General features: G+C 40.3%; 1 protein-coding gene across 1 annotated transcript in view; it reads left to right on the forward strand.

The window, feature by feature from the left end:
- The window catches only part of LOC134811125 (zinc finger DHHC domain-containing protein 4-like), an 80779-nt gene that overhangs the window by 7665 nt on the left and 55680 nt on the right, over window positions 1-17434 (forward strand). Inside the window, exon 3 of the mRNA XM_063817864.1 lies at window positions 14482-14576. The gene's annotated coding sequence lies outside the window, so the exon portion shown is untranslated. The remainder of the gene's footprint in view (window positions 1-14481; window positions 14577-17434) is intronic.

The following is a 17434-nucleotide window of genomic DNA, read 5'->3' on the forward strand; positions in this document are numbered from 1 at the left end:
CTTCCTCCAAAACTTTTGTTAACTTGAGAATACGATTTTCGAATCGAACCGTTGGCTTGGTTTCGTTTCTTTGTTTGTTCACTATTGGTGAACAACTAAGGTATCGTATACATTTTGTTCGCTGATTAACTGTCCCAGTTTTTAAGATATTAACTTTTAATAAAATTGCTGTACATTTTTCTTCGCACTGCAAAGTGCTACCTTTGGATTTCCAGTTATAAACATTAATGACCTTTTTAAGGTAAAAACGTTTAAATCATTATCATTTTTTTTTAATGAGATTTTCTTTTAGAAAGAACTGGATTTGATAACCATTGCCTCATTATATATTCTAGTTTTATCAGTTATATGACTTTCTAAATCTCACGATACACTTTTTTTACTTCTTGTCCCCCTAAATATTTTTTTAGAGAGGCTGGGCCTGGTTGGCCCACGAGAGGATAGCATATGGATGCTTTGCCTACCTCTGGGGTATGGCAGTCCTGTGGGAGGATGCCAGTGGAATCAAGATGTGTAATCAAGGATGATGGTAAGTGTTGTGGGGTGTGTTATAGATAAACGCTTAAGTGGTGGTTGAGTGTGGAAGAGAGGGGCGAAACAAGACGGCGTTAAAATAGTCGCTATGTTCTCTGGCACAATTAAGCGTTTAGTGTGGTTTCTCCCTAAATATGCTCACTCAGATACTGGAACCCACAAAAAATAAATGATTTTTGATTTGAAACTTTTACAAAGTAGCAAGTATACAGCAAATCGAACAACCATGTAAAATGGGCGGAAATGTATAAATGCTTAAAAGCGTGGGTCAGTGAAACAAGTAAAGAGGAAAACTTTCAAAACAGGAGTTTTTTGACCGCCCAAAGTCTCAGTTACGTCACCTCCACCTAGTAATAAAATGATGAAATGTGAAAAGTGTGAAACAATCAAATAATAATGTATGTATATACAGAGTTTTCGGACGTTATCTGTATTTGAGAGACAATTATATTATATATTATAATATAATTGTCTCTCAAATACAGATAACGTCCGAAAACTCTTAAGATTCTCCTACATATTATACTGATCGGTGTCCGAGAAACATGAATTACTTCATGGTGGTTTCTTAACCCGGCTACAGACCTTCCCGTTACGGATGTAGTGGTCGAGATGAGTCTGTTCAGCCCTCTTCTTCTTCAGGTCAGTTACCACGTCCTTCCTCAATGATAAATCCATACATCTTTGTGTGCCTCAGCTAGCCTCAGCCTCCATGTTTTCATCAGGACCCACAAAAAAAATAAAAATAAAAATCTGAAGCACTGGAAATTAACAAATCAACATGCCACTTCACTTACAGCGCAAGAAAAACGAACTTTCAAACATCCTGAGGTAATTTGAGGAAACGAACGTAAAAAAACTTATTCTAAGCTTTAGAAAAGTAGGAAGAAATGTTCCAACCTAGGAATCAACTACGAGAAATGCAGTAACCTGGGGGGGGGGGGGGGGGGCTACCATCGCTCAATAATTGGTTTAGTATCGAGGTTACATATTTTTCATTTCCTACCTTGAACATTAAAGCTGGCTAAAGCAACCATTCGATACTCCACTTTGTGTCATTAAATTGTAGAGTGAATATATTAAAATATTACTCTGTTTGTAACATCCCCCCCCCCCCCCCCCCGAACATTCCAGTACATTGTGCAATACATTCCAGTACATTGTGCAACACATTCCAGTACATTGTGCAACACATTCCAGTACATTGTGCAACACTTTGGGATAAATTTAAAATTTGGAAGTATTTAGAACACGCAGGAGTCGATATTATATACATGATTATAAGTTCGAAAACTACACTATACAGTGTGTCTGTTCAATTTGAATGCAAGTATCATAATCACTACTTTGATGTTGACCCAAATTATTACATAATATCTTCACACAATTGTTACTGCAGTTTTACGGAACTCTAAATGCTGATAATAAATACACTTGCAGGTATAACCACCCGTACTCACACTTAGTATTGAGTCAGTTCATTTTCCAATACAAGATTTGGGACGGGTTTTATAACCAACCAACCAATATCAAATGATGGAATAGTTCGCTGTTTATTAGTCTCATGATTGAAATACTGATAGTTAGATAATATCCGGTTGGAAGAGACAAGGACAAATGAAACAGGAAGTTAGGAATGTAGGCAAATTTTCGGCGTCAACGCCATCTTCAGGCTGAAATTGGTACAAATGTTAGTATACAATTATAAATGGTTCTACACTAGTTAGAATGCTAAATTAAAATTACACACACTGAATACAGGTTACATCAAATGGTATATGACATAAAATGGTGATGTACACACGTTTCACACTCTGTACAAGTACATAATATCTACCGAACACGCCTTTGCCATTGAGACAAGAAGAGAATCTACAGTATAATCATTCTTCAATTAACACACAATGTAAAATGTATTATTGTTTAGTTCAGTTCATTAATTTATTAATTAAAATGTTTTATCTTTACCTTTATTTAGTGATAAGATATTTAATACTTATATGGTATAAAGTTATATACCGAAGTTGACTGTAAAGCTATGTAACATAATACTTTGACATTATATCAATAAAACATGACATGCTGCACACAAGCACATGTAGATATTTGTATTGTAATTTGTACACAACGATATCATTCGAAACACGCGCTGTAAATTTTAACACCGATTTTGGAGCATGATAACACATGTGTTACCAGGGTTACTAGTAGTGTAACTATAGTAACTAGTGGGTAATTTACCAATATCACTTGGTCACCTTCGTTTTGAGACAAGAAATGTAATGTTTCATTCATTTTTATTTAAAATTTATTGTTCAATGATATGACGCTATGAAGGTGACAGTGTAGAAACTTTTCAAATAAATTGACATTGCACATTCCGATGCTATTCTACTGATGTTACTCTCGAGATTACCGGGGGGGGGGGGGGGGGGGATCAGGTACCAAGTACCGAGCTGCTGCATACTCCAGATCTATTCATAGGTCGAACGTTTGGTTAAATCTTGAAAACTGGTTATAAATATCCACACGGAATCAGCTTGTCGTCGTTAGAATCTGAAACATGCTTATTGCTTAAACTGCACATGATGTTTACAGATTTAAAATTAGTTTTCCAGTTTCGATCGATGAGCATATATCCGCGTAATTAAAAACAAATTATTTGAGGTCCTAATGATTTCGTTGTGAGATGAAACATTTTTATCTCTTTATCTGATTTACAAGCCTTAGATATTGAGTCAAGAAGTGCATCAAAAGGTTAATTAGTTGAGGAAATTGCTTTAAACATATTTATTTAAGTGATTAATGCGTGACATAGTAAGAATTAATGCGTGACGTAAAAATGTTCGCTCCTTATATGGAATGCTTTTCATTATTATAGTCCTTCTTGATAATCGTGACTAAGCTATCACAGTTTGAACTTTTGGACTAATCTCCACCTAATTCCGAGAATACTTTAGGTTACTTTAGAATCGCAACACTCGGAATAAGAGCTATTTAGTTCCTAGTGACTTCCCCTCTCACTCTGCGCCTACCTGACTTCTAACTGAGGGTGACGTTTCTACGTCGGGCACCCTCACGAAAACAAATGACCGGGAAGTCCCTTGGGTGTGAACCCCAACTCCCCTGCTACTATTTCACCCACAGCAACTAATAGCCAGCAAGATGATAGTGGAAACAACACAGGACGGAGTGTTACACACGACCAACAGTGTGATAAGTGTAAAAGGTGGTTTAAGCACGTGAAGAAACACGCGAGATTTTGTAAGCAGACACCGGACAAGAGCCTGGAAGAGGATGCCGTAGGCATTATCGGTCAGGAAGGAGGTAACACGGAGACGGAACCCAGCCAGGATACAAACCACAGTGCAAAATGGAGGACGTCTACGTCTGCAAACTTTAGATCTCACGCAGATCCACCAGAACCGGTAGTTATTAAAACTCGATTAAAACTACCTAAGGCCAATGATATTAGGTGGGACAAGATTGATCAAGACCTCGGTCTAATTGGTCTCCAGTTCACTACACACAGCGACCCTAGTAAGGGTTTGGAGTTACTTGAGAACACCACCTATGACTACCTCGAGTTGATATGCGAAGTTGGTTCAACAAACATTATACCATCGAAGAAAAAACCGAGACTTGATGCTGAGTGCAGACAGTTGAGGGAAATGAAGAAAGAGAGTAGAAAGGAATGGAAGAGAGTATGTGACTCGAATGATGATGAACAGGTTAAAAGACAGAAGATTTCTTACCTGAAACTAGTACGACTTCATAACAAAGCAAGAAAGACCGCCCAGAAGAAAGAAAGGAAAAAGATGAAAGAGAATAGCTCCAAACTCTTTAGAAGAAACCCTTATGAGTATGGTAAGAAACTGCTCACGAAGGAAGAGACTAAAGATAAAGAGCCTGAGTTCGACAGTGAAGAAGCATCTAAGTTCTTTGAAAAGGAGTACAAAGATGATGACCGAGAGCGTGACTATGTAAACCCCACAGGACTGAAAGACCTTGACAAACCTAATTGGATCTGCAGTACAGCGCCACCCACATGGGATGAATTCCACCTAAAGCTTAAGTCAAGGAGAAATAAGTCAGCACCTGGGTCAAATGGTGTCAACTACCTGATCTACAAGAAGTGTCGAACTTTCAGTCACCATCTACACCATCTGATATGCAGGATTTGGAAAACAGGAGTTGTCCCCCCACAGTGGAAGGTGGGAGTGAGTACATTAATTCCTAAAACGGATGATCTAAAAGATCCTGGCAAGTTCCGTAACATCACACTCCAAAACTGTAGCGGGAAGCTGTTCTTTGCCATCTGGGGAGACCGTGTACTTGAGCACATGACACGAAATCTGTTCATTGACACCTCAGTACAGAAAGGTTTCATGAAGAAAACCCCTGGTTGCCTAGAACACACTCAAGCCCTCCTTGAAGAGATTAAAGATGCTAAAAGCCACAGAAGACAAGTCCACGTGATCTGGATTGACCTTATGAATGCGTATGGGAGAGTCCCGCACAGCCTTATTATTTATGCCCTACGCCGGTACCACCTACCTGAAAGCTTCATTAAGCTTATAATAGAGTATTATGGAAGCCTCAGTGTCCTAGTTAAGTGCAGGAAATGGACATCCAGAACATTCTGGTATGAGCTAGGCCTGTTCCAGGGAGACCCACTGTCCGTGATCCTGTTCCTTATAGTATTCAACATCCTACTGGAACTTCTAGCTGTACTGTGCAGTCAAGTTGGGTATGAGCCAAGCTTCAGTGATAGCAAGACCTCAAAGAAAGCATTTGCTGATGACCTAACCCTGTTGTCGAAGAGCGAGAAGGAGATGAAGAAGATGTTGAAGGTAGTAGAAGAGTTCCTGGACTGGTCGAAGAAAATGAAGGCTAAACCATCGAAGTGCCTGTCTATGTCTATGAAGTGTACTGGAGGAAAGTACAATACCTATGATGCAGAGTTTGTACTAAGCGAACAACAGGTGCCGTCCATTATCCAAGCACCAATGAAGTTCCTAGGAATGTACATGTATGTAGATCTTGAGGTAAAGGAAATTCGGTCCATGATTAAGAAGAAGTTAGAGGACCTTTTGGAAACAACGTCTAATGATGAAATCACCGGTCCAATGAAGGCGTGGGTGTATAACAACCTCATCATTAGTAAGATGTCATGGGGGTTTACTGTTTATAACCTACCCATCACATTTGTGAGAGAGCTTGAGGCACTGTGTAACAGATACCTTAAGAAGTGGCTAGGGATTGCGCATCCTTGTACCACCACCGTCCTCTACAGGAGTAGAGACCAGAAAGGATTGCAGCTGAAAAACATCTGCACTGAGTACAAAGTCATCCAACTTATTAAGGGACACCAACTTTGTAACTCAAGTGACCCCTACATCAAAAAAGTGTACTCTAACCATAAGGCTATTGCAGACACACAGAAGATGTGGTCTTATCCCAAAGAGCTGAAAGACCGTCAGCGCCAACTTTACTTCCAAGAGTTAGTTGGAAAACCTGCAGTTGGTACAACTGGCCTCGGGTATGGGACAAGATATGAGGACACATCAGAGAGGAAACTGCTAACCAACATGGTGAGGACCTTTGATGAAGAGACACTTATTTGTTCACTTTTTGACAAAAAGCGGCAAAACCTCTTTCTCACATGGGAAAATACAATGACATTTGACACCACGTGGAATAACTTGATCTATCAACTTAGTCCGGAACTGTTAAAGTTTCATGTCAATGCTATTCATGACACTGCGTCAACACCTAGCAACCTAAAGCTTTGGAATAAAGCCGTTTCAGGAAACTGTAAACTCTGCAGCAAACAAGGGACACTCAATCATATCCTGACGTTCTGCAAGGTTGCACTAAGACAGGGACGTTTCAACTGGCGCCATGATCAGGTCCTACGTGAAATCATGAAGACTGTTTCATCACAGATTGAAGAGTTTAATTCCGACATCGCCAAGGAATCGAAGAGGGCACCGTCGGTCTTTCACAAGGCAGGCAATAAGCGCGAGAAGGTTACCTTAGCTGACCCAACTCATCACAAGACCCAAAGATATTTCTTTTCAGATGCCAACGACTGGAAGATAATATTTGATGAGGATGAGAGACAGAGGAACTTCCCGCAGCACATTGCAGCTACACCACTAAGACCTGATGTAGTGATCTATTCAGATAAAGCAAAGAAGGTTTATCTAATGGAGCTGACTTGTGGAAATGAGCAGAACTTTGCTGATCAAGAGAAGCGAAAGATGAAGAGATATCAGCAGCTGACAGAAGAGATAGAAGCCAACGGATGGGCTTGCAAGCTCCAGACAGTAGAAGTGGGAGCTCGAGGCATTTACAACTATAGCCTCCCAACCTTTATGAACCACCTGAACGTAAACAACAAAGAGAAGAAGAAGGCCTGCATGAAGATCGCTGAGATCAGCCTGAGGGCATCGTATACCATCTATTTGTCCAGAAACAATACCATATGGACAGATGATTGGGAGTTAGTCAAGAGACCAGTAATAGCATAGTAGGAGCGTAGAATGTTTGGGCCCAGAAAAACATGTTTAATACCGCTATGAACCCGTCATAAGCCGGGGACTACTATGAAAGTGATGATGCTGTGTTGTTGAAAGACCTTCGACCAATCAAAGATGTACCTCATCACGCCAAGCAGTTATGCTTGTAGGTGAATATACACTTATAGAGTACAACAACTTTATAACACTCCTTTAATTACCTCTATATTTCAGATGTGTTACCAGGGTTACTAGTATTGCTCTACTCTAATTACCTCTATATTTCAGATGTGTTACCAGGGTTACTAGTATTGCTCTATTCTAATTACCTCTATATTTCAGATGTGTTACCAGGGTTACTAGTATTGCTCTACTCTAATTACCTCTATATTTCAGATGTGTTACCAGGGTTACTAGTATTGCTCTATTCTAATTACCTCTATATTTCAGATGTATTACCAGGGTTACTAGTATCTATACACTTTAATTACCTCTATATTTCAGATGTGTTACCAGGGTTACTAGTATTGCTCTACTCTAATTACCTCTATATTTCAGATGTGTTACCAGGGTTACTAGTATTGCTCTATTCTAATTACCTCTATATTTCAGATGTGTTACCAGGGTTACTAGTATTGCTCTATTCTAACTACCTCTATATTTCAGATGTGTTACCAGGGTTACTAGTCTTTTCAGTGTAGCTTTATCTATCTAACTTTCGTATCAATTTGCTAATGCTTGCTTGAATCGCGCTTGTATACGACCTTGCCTATATATGTACAGCATGACTGGGGGCCAGCAGAAACCGGAGGCTTCTTGTGCTTTTTTCGTTTCCTTTAATGAGCCTGAGTCACTGTCTCCAGCTCTGGTTTCGGAGGTGGGCCACCCGTCCTCTTCTCCCGGCGCTACACCTGGGAAAGGGGACAACTCCTACACCTCCAACTCGCCATCTCTCGAAGGTAAGAAGATGATTGACTCTTCTACCCAGACTTTAAGTTACTGTGTTAACTCTTTTTCGAGCAAAACATGTAACGAACTCCTGATCGCTGGCAATTTGTCTGTTGAGCAGATTCAGTTCGAGGCAAATTACCTACGATCTCTGTCTCACAAACGACAAGCTAGATTTAACCCGAATCTAAAAGCCACATATCTGTCGCAGATTAATCTCGACTTAAAATCTAACTTGGCAGACAATATGTGTATAGATTTTGAAGCCGCTGCCACGTCTCATGACCTAACCTTGTCACACTTTTCATGTCTCGTGGAAGAAGCACAGAAACAAGTTGACGAACTTGTTGCTCTGAACGCACGTGTCAAAGACTGGCCCCCAGTCCCCGGTAAAGGAGTCCCGTACTCGGATGACGGAGACTTGGAAAACTTGAACAGAGAGAGCGACTGGACAGGTGACATCCTCCCTGAATCGGTATGTTCTTTTGTTGAAGACTTTAATTTTGAAGAATTATCCGTCAGCGAAATCCTCCATCAAATCCCGATAACAGAGCCCAGCAGCCATGGCCGTAAGGTGACCTACTTTGGCAAGCGGGGGTATAACTACGGAAATACTCACCACGACCCAAACGACTACCCCGACTGCACCATCATGACGTCCGTCATCGACAGTTTGAAATCGAAGGTACAACATTTCAACACTGATACCTACTCCTGTCTCCTAACATACTACCCAGACGGTCGTGCGACCATCCCTGCTCATTCAGATAATGAAACCAACATCAAGAGTGACAGCCAGATATACACTATATCTGTGGGGGCCACTAGGGAACTCGAATTTGTAAACAGAGTTGGACCCCTATCTGAGCACAGAGTTAAGTTAAAGCACGGTTCTATCCATGTCATGAGTGCTCAATCACAGAATGATTGGAGCCATGAGCTTCTTTTTGACCCAGCCGTACAGGAACCACGGATATCCTTCACCTTCCGTCACATCGTTGACCCTCCCATGAAACCTCCCGCACCCCCCATGCAGCACGAGCCACCGCCACAAACTGCAACAAATAAGCATCGCATACTCTTTGTCACCGATTCCATCCTCAGTTCAACCCCGGAGCACATCTTTGGCAGAATTAGCGGTCACCGCTGCATCAGGAAAAAGAACTACTACCTCACAGATCTGCCAAACTTTGAGCATGAGTTTGAGTACTCGAAGTATGTTATTCTAGCGATGGGAATCAACGACCTAAGCACGCATAAAGATAGTCGCAATCCTCAAATGTCTGGCCTAACACTCGCTCAATGGGCTTCTAAAAAGCTTAAGTACTACTGCTCCAGATACTCACACTCGACTTTCGTCGTGAATTCGATACTTCACACACGCCGTGGCTGGCTAAACTGTGAAGTCAACAACTTCAATCGAATAATGTACCAGTTGGCATGTGTTATCCCAAATCTCGAGTTTTTTGACTCACATGCAGCACTCACACGCGACCGCATCTCGAAGCATGTGGATCAGGTTCTGGACAGATCAGACGGCAGAGGCACGCACCTAACCCTAGCAGCCAAGAGGATGATTTCTAGCCAACTCGTGCTCGCCATAGAACTGCTAGATGGCCGCCAAACTGGCAAGTGCAGGGGATACGGCCTTAGGAACTGGACCTGGCCACTGCGTCAGTGGTTGCGATCGGTCAACTCTTGCGACTGAGACAGTTTTTGTTATCGGGAAATGAAATGTTATGATCTGTAGATCAAGTGTTATGCTAGTCATATTTTGACTGAGGATAGATCACACGCTGGAGAATTTTTAGTTTAGTTTTGGTAGGAGATTCTGTTGGTGATATATGTACGAGTCAACTCCTGGCCACGATACGGCACATGTAATCACGTGCTGTTTTAATTTAATTCAATTTAATTGTGTCACAAATAAGCTCTCACGACTAAACAATCAGAAACAATCAGATGCATAAATGGGCCCACTTCTTATCTGCCACCCCTAAAATAGCAATACTACAGATAAGATTTTCATTTTACCACTATCTCCATTATTCAGCTACGAAATTTTAATCAAAGACAATTTTAGTACTTAGCAGTCATACACATATATCGTCCAACTCTCATATTCATCACAAATCTTTGACATAATATTTTGATTACACATCAACACACCTAATGAAAGTTTTTTTGTTTTGTTTTTTGTTTGTTAACGGACGGGTAATGCGGAGTGCAATTGTAGGCGAGGTCTTACAAGTTCCAAACTAAGCAAGTTTTCGTACAGTTGAGGTTAAGCTACAGTCAAGTTAAAGTTACACGTTTTAGTACAGTACAGTCAAAGTTAAGCTGCTCTACTAGCACACTCGCTAGATAGTTAGTTTTAGATAGTTAAGATTATTAATCAGTTAGTGTAAATTAGTATCAGTCAGGATCTGTTAGCTCACAAAACTGTTAGTTTTCGCGAAGCAGGTCTGACTTTCATATATATTCTTATATACCTTATCATAAACATTTATTTTGATTAATCAATTCACAACGAAATTTAAAAACATCATGAACACAAACGGTGAAGTTAGCAATAGTCAAAAAATTAAAATCAAATGCACGGCCTGTCCGGGCTGGTGTTACTCTAAGTCTAACTTGCGTACTTGTGCATGGTGCGAGGGCCATGTGCATAGGAAATGTTTCCAGGAAACGTTAGGTTGCATCAGATGTTGCGAATCAATGATTCCAGGTTACAATGTAGAGACATTCGATCTCTATGATAAGTTCGACCACCTTCACGCATCACGTCTTAGTTTCAATCCATATGATCGCTCGCACGTAATAAATTCCATCGGCAATAGTTTAGATCAGAATAGTGACATGAACAACGAATACTGGAATGAAATAAGCGAAATCTTAACCAAGTGCAAATATCAAGAACCTAAAAACGTCACAAACTCCGCCAAAGACGAGTTGAAAGTTTTTTCATTAAATATACGATCACTAGCAAAAAACATAACATATCTTAGAGAAGAAATCCACACCTTCTCAAAATGTGATGTGTTATGCTTTAATGAAACTAACTGTAACATTGATAAGCTGCCTAATGGTATTGATGATATCACAATCGAGGGTTTTCACGAACCTGTTATACAAGCACCTTTACGAAAATCGGGGAGAGGAGGTGGGTTAGCAATCTATATAAACAAACGTGTGTGCGATTTTGATAAAATTGAACGTCTTGACTTAGCTCTGGATCCTGAAGACATGAGTGGCGAGTTCCAACTAGTCAAAATTCATAATTGCAAAGGTTTTAACAAAACCAAGGTTATAGTAAATTTATACAGATCACCGTCAAGAGATACAAATAAGTTCATTAGCTTACTCGATCACGTACTTAATAGACTAGATAGACACTCACGCAAACACGTTATGTTTCATGGCGATGCAAATATTGATCTTATTAAATATGACACTGATTCCTCAAGCCAGAACCTCATTGACACACTGGCAAAATATGGTTTTGTTCAAACTGTTTCAAAACCAACACGAGTCACTGACCACAGTGCCACCCTTATTGACCATGTGTACACAAATAATATTGAAAACACATTAAGTAGCAACGTGTTAACACTCGACATCTCCGATCATCTTGCAACGTTGACCACTATAAAGTTACGTGCAGTATCACAAAAGCACACCACACACTCAAATAGGACCGATACCACAAAATACCGTGAAACACGTACTATGAATGAAGCCAGCAATGCTATGTTCAAGGAGCTATTGGAAGGGGAGACGTGGGAGGAAGCGCGGGAATCAGGCAGTGCGAGTGAACAGTATGACAAGTTCTCAGAAATCTACATGAAACATTACAACACTGCATACCCCGTTAAGAGTAATCGTAATCGTCGTGAAAATGAACGGTCTGATCCGAAGCCGTGGATACTTCCATGGCTCGAAACAGCTTGTGCACGTAAACAGCAATTATACCATCTTAATATCACAGAGCCTACTGATGAAAACATAGCTGCATACGATAAAATGAAACTATTTTGCAGTAAACACGTTAACATTGCCAAGGAGCGGTATTACAAAAAACAATTTGAAAAATATCAGGACTGTTCCAAAAAACAATGGGAGATAATCAACGGCCTGCTAAACAGAAAAAGACGGGGATCTGATCAAATCAGATTGAGGGATACTGACGGGACGATCTTGAGTACTAACTCGGCAGTCGCTGAAAAGTTCAATGGCTACTTTTCCAGCATCGCAGCCAACATCAAGTCTCAGATCAGTTCCCGACAGACCTTCGATCCTGGGGGGTTCCAGGAGTATCTGACCGGGTCATGTCCAACGTCTATCTACCTCGAACCTACTGGGCCCACCGAGATTCATAGAATTATTATTGGCCTAAAAAATAAGGCAACTCTCGATTCAAAGATTGAGCCCTTGAAAATAGCCAGCACATGCCAAAATTTTTTATGCGCCTTAGCAAAAGTAGTTAACACATCTTTTGTAGAGGGAGCTTTCCCTAAAGCTTTGAAAACGGCAAAAGTTACACCTATACACAAAGGAGGTTGTAAACTCGACGTAGCGAATTATAGACCTATTTCGCTTCTGGGCTCGTTCTCAAAAATTTATGAAAAACTAATGCACAGACGCGTTTTAGAATTTCTCGACAAGAATAACTCTCTATTCGAGAATCAGTACGGATTCCGACCAGGAAGATCATGTGAGCACGCACTTCTCAATGCTCAGAGCTCTATTCTGCATTCTCTAAATAAGAACCAAATAGCACTTTTATTACTTTTAGACTATAGCAAGGCATTTGACGTCCTAGATCACGCGACATTACTCAGGAAACTTGAGCATTACGGTATTCGTGGCATTGCGTTGAAATGGTTCGAGTCATACCTCAGTGGTCGCAGTCAATTTGTTTCCCTAAACGGCTCCAATTCATCATTAGAATCTATGATATACGGTGTTCCACAAGGGAGCATATTAGGCCCCCTGCTCTTTGTCATATATATCAATGACTTACCAGGAATCAGTAACCTAGCTAAATTTATATTATACGCAGACGACGCAAACATTATTATCACCGGATCAAATGTACAAGACATTATATCCAAAGTAAACCACCTCACTGACGTGTTGATAAAATGGGTTAACTCGAACGGCCTAGCTCTTAATCTGAAGAAGACTTGCTATATGGTATTTTCAAAAAGACGGGTAGATCTATCGTCTCTACAAGTAAGTATCGACAACTCTCCTATAGAACGCAAAACGGAGGCCAGGTTTTTAGGAGTTATCGTCGACGACAAACTAAAATGGGCCAGCCACATCCGAGCCGTCAAAACAAAAATGTCACGGTTTATAGGTATTATGTTCAAAATAAAACGCAAATTACCAATCAAAGCACGCTTACAGATCTTCCAAAGTTTTGTACAATCTCACTTAAATTTCTGTTCACTAGTTTGGGGCTTTGCTGCAAAATCCCATATTGAATCACTGTTCACTAAACAAAAGCAGGGAATACGAGCAGTTATGCCGGGCTACGTGAATTACTATTACAAGGACGGTAAGCTTCCGGATCATACTAAAACTACGTTTAAAGAGTACGAAATATTATCTGTACACGGGGTCATCATAAAAAATGCTCTGACTCTGATGCACAAGATAACTTACATGCCTGGCCTTCTGCCGTCGTCGATAAAAGACTTATTTCCTCCCGATATACCAAAGTATGGCACGTCTTATGACGACAATATCGACTGGCTAACAACGTTCTCTCAACCAGATCTACGCGCTAGTGTTCTGTATAAAGGTCCTATATTAGCTATTACCGAGCACAACATTAGTCGCATAACTTGCCCATCTAGCATTTTCTCAATAAGCATATATAAGAAATCAGCGAAGCGTGTAATGATAGAACTACAAAGCTCAGGAAACGATGAAGAATGGCCACCTTTTCTGTTACATAATTTACCCGGGCTACGTAAATCGACAAGATCAGGCACACAACAAATCAACTACCGAGAATAAACTAAGGAATAAATAAAACCAGACGGTTAGCACACTAGTCACTATCAACCATATGCCACTTTTTTCACTGCCCATTCACTGTCATATTAATAGCATCATATAGATAGCGCTAGCAGGTGCTGATAAGACATGGGCTCAGTTATTCTTTTTTGTTTTAACCTCAAGTAGCTTATAAAACAGTGCGTGTGATCATCTGTCGTATCAAATCAAATTATTTGTCACTATATGTTAATAAATCATGATATACAAGTTTTAATTTTTAAAGTTTCTGTTTTTGTTTTTAATGAATAGACGTAATCAACATTTTCAATTTTCATATTCACGCATATTAAATAAAATTATATTGTTATGTATTATATTATTTTGTAAACATTGGCCGGGTATAAAAAACCGGTCCCCAAACAAAACAAAAAAGTATTGCTCTACTTTAACTACCTCTATATTTCAGATGTGTTACCAGGGTTACTAGTATTGCTCTATTCCCTCCTACTATCAAACTACATCCTATGTATAATCATCAAACCTCAGATAATAGATGAACAGGTAAATGTTTTTAAAGTTTATTATAACTGATACTTACCATAACTGTGTGTAGTTATTGACTACTGTTTACCATAAAGGTCACTGTGTCACCTGTGTCACCTGTGTCACCTGTGTTACCTGTGTCACCTGTGTTACCTGTGTCACCTGTGTCACCCTTATCACCTGTGTCACCACTCACCTGTATCACCTGTGTCACCTGTGTCACCTGTGTCACCTGTGGCACCTGTGTCCCCACATCCAGAAACACGCCATCTTGCCAGGCAGCCTGGGAGGCAGCCTGGGAGGAAATTTTTTTTTGGGAGGAAAAACGGGAGAAAAAGAGGAAATTTTTGAGAAGTTACTCCTAAATTTCGAAATATTTTTTTGGAATAAAGACAAATTAATTGAGGAAATTTTTGAAGAAAATGTTTCGATTGTATAAAAATCAAAGAGGAACATCCTGTCAGTTTTGGAACACAGTGAAATATTCTGATTGGAGAATGCAGATTGCTGTTGTGAAGTTACCAAATTTACGTGAGTACTTGATTCTTTTCAATCCCAGTTTATTGCTGTCCTACAAATTTCTTTAATGCCAAATGCCGTCTAAAACACCCTATTTCGCAAAAAATTTCCGGGGGCTGCGCCCCCTAGTCCCCGCCAAGGGGCTCCGCCCCTGGACCCCTGCCACAGCTTGCTCGCTTCGCTCGCTGCGCAGCTGGATTGGACACGTCGACTCGCTTCGCTCGCCGACAGCCCCCACCCCAAACTTGCGAGCGAAGCGAGCGGGCCACAGAATTTAGAAAAAAACGCATCTGGGAGGAAATATAAAACTTTCTGGATGTGTCACCTGTGTCACCACTCACCAGTATCACCTGTGTCACCTGTGTCACCACTCACCTGTATCACCTGTATCACCTGTGTCACCTGTGTCACCACTCACCAGTATCACCTGTGTCACCTGTGTCACCACTCACCAGTATCACCTGTGTCACCTGTGTCACCACTCACCTGTATCACCAGTATCACCTGTGTCACCTGTGTCACCACTCACCTGTATCACCTGTATCACCTGTGTCACCACTCACCTGTATCACCAGTATCACCTGTGTCACCTGTGTCACCACTCACCTGTATCACCTGTATCACCTGTGTTACCTGTGTTAAAACACAACTTCTCTCCGCGGTTTAAAGGCGCTTACTCAAATATTTTACCGTTTTGATATTTGTTTTTAAGGTATAGTGGTGTGGCTTCACTCAAGACCCAGTGTCTTGACGCAGTGTATCGGTGAGGGATAAATCACAAACTAGGGTCCACTGTATACACATAATTTAATTGTGTGGTGCTTACAGTGCTCAATCGGCAAGCCGAGAGCTAGATACAAAATGAAACGACCGGTTGAGTCAGACAAATGTTTCAATCATGATACAAAACCATGATATCATCATAATTTATATACATACTTATAATTGAAGATGGGATCCTACAAACATTCAAATGTATGACGTTAAGTCAAGTATTGACTTTAAATGTTAACAGGATTGGTGTAAAGAAGTTGGGACATCTCACATCAAATTCACTGAATCACATCAAACAACTTAACACGGCGACCATCTTTCTGTTTGCTATCACTGAACTGTGCATATTTTGACCTCTCAGAGTTAAGGTTACATTTTGATTACAGTGCTGCTTTAACACATGAAGGTTTGACCGTTCTAAGTTCTTGACTACTTCGGAATTTAATAATTCTTTAACCACCTGGTCGAAGAAACTTGACTTTACCTTGACGACCTCTTCATCTACCTTATGTCAAGTTTATCATTGAGTTTCAGCGAATTTCCGCAAAACAAGAAGAGCCAGCGCATGTGTAGCTACTGTATCTCGACACATGTTTACGGTTTTACAAGTAGTTGCATTGCTTGGCTCCCCCTTATCACGTACCCAGAAAGATCATGTTCTGTGTTTCGATTTCCTAGAATTGTGGTAAATTTTACGTAACACGCGAGGCTCTTGTTTTCAAGCCGCGCACGAGAACCGCCGATACTGTTAACAGAGTTTAAATCATATTAAATATTGTATCTCTGTCACTGCGCCATAAATATATTGTTTTTGTTATATTTTTGTTGGAATTCTACTGAAACTGAAATTGTGAAGTTCAAATCCACTTTTCTTCTCCTCATTGAATTTTAGAGGAATCAAACAGTTATGCATAATGGACTCTATGGCAACTGTCTCAACTCAATATTCAACAATTACATTGTTTGCGAATGAATTGTGGCTGCTTGGGAGGACAGTCATTAGTGGCAGCAGAACCATTAAAAAAGCGGCATCTCGATAACCCTTATGGCAAAAGAGTCGTTTCAAAATTTGTAATAACGATCGGCAGCCTAAAAATTTTCCAGAAAAAGTGGGTCAAGCCTCAAAGAAAAGCATTTTTGCGAGCTCAACGATTTGGGAAAAGGCTCAGATTTGGAGAAGCAAAAATGTTTAAATATTATGTATTTACTAACTATGAACACTGAGGGTAAGAACAAATGAAAACTAATGACCTCAGGAAACGCTCCGCATCAGAATCAGAGCTGCAGGTCGAAATAAAGTGATTTGAATCAATACATACTAATATAAACTCTAGCAATGTTAACAACTTTTTAAAGAAGGGGGATCTCCAGAGTCAGTAGATGTAGGATAACAGACTCCATGATACCGTAGCCTATGTGAGTAATGTTAACGCTGATGTCAATGTCTAGTACTGATCTCTCATCTGGTTTTGGATCCTGGTCCTATAAAACCTTAGATTGGGTTAAGTATTGTGGAGGAATGTAATGCGCCTGTTTACAAAATCTTAATCGGTATTTGAGTTAAACTTCAGAGCGTCTTAAAT

This window comes from Bolinopsis microptera, chromosome 2, assembly GCF_026151205.1.
Source record: "Bolinopsis microptera isolate Bmic1 chromosome 2, MBARI_Bmic_1.0, whole genome shotgun sequence".
NCBI lineage: Eukaryota > Metazoa > Ctenophora > Tentaculata > Lobata > Bolinopsidae > Bolinopsis > Bolinopsis microptera.